This window comes from Sinocyclocheilus rhinocerous, unplaced genomic scaffold, assembly GCF_001515625.1.
Source record: "Sinocyclocheilus rhinocerous isolate Xijiao unplaced genomic scaffold, SAMN03320098_v1.1 scaffold766, whole genome shotgun sequence".
In the NCBI taxonomy this organism is placed as follows: domain Eukaryota; kingdom Metazoa; phylum Chordata; class Actinopteri; order Cypriniformes; family Cyprinidae; genus Sinocyclocheilus; species Sinocyclocheilus rhinocerous.
This window is the reverse complement of record NW_015631057.1, coordinates 1-220: the sequence shown is the minus strand read 5'-3', so window position 1 is coordinate 220 and position 220 is coordinate 1.

Below are 220 nucleotides of genomic sequence, written 5' to 3'. Positions count from 1 at the left end.
GTGTGTTTTTAATGTAAACTTGTGTGTGAATGAGAACTTAGTTTAGTACTCACATGCTGTGACAGCCGCTTTCTGTCCGTGTGCTTTGGATGTGTGCTCTCAGAAAACCGTATATCAGAAGTTTAAACTCATGTGGTTTAAAATGCATGATTTCAGTGCGATAAACATGATAATGAGAACCAAAACAGATGTTTTTTTTTAGCAGGTACGAGCTGTAATG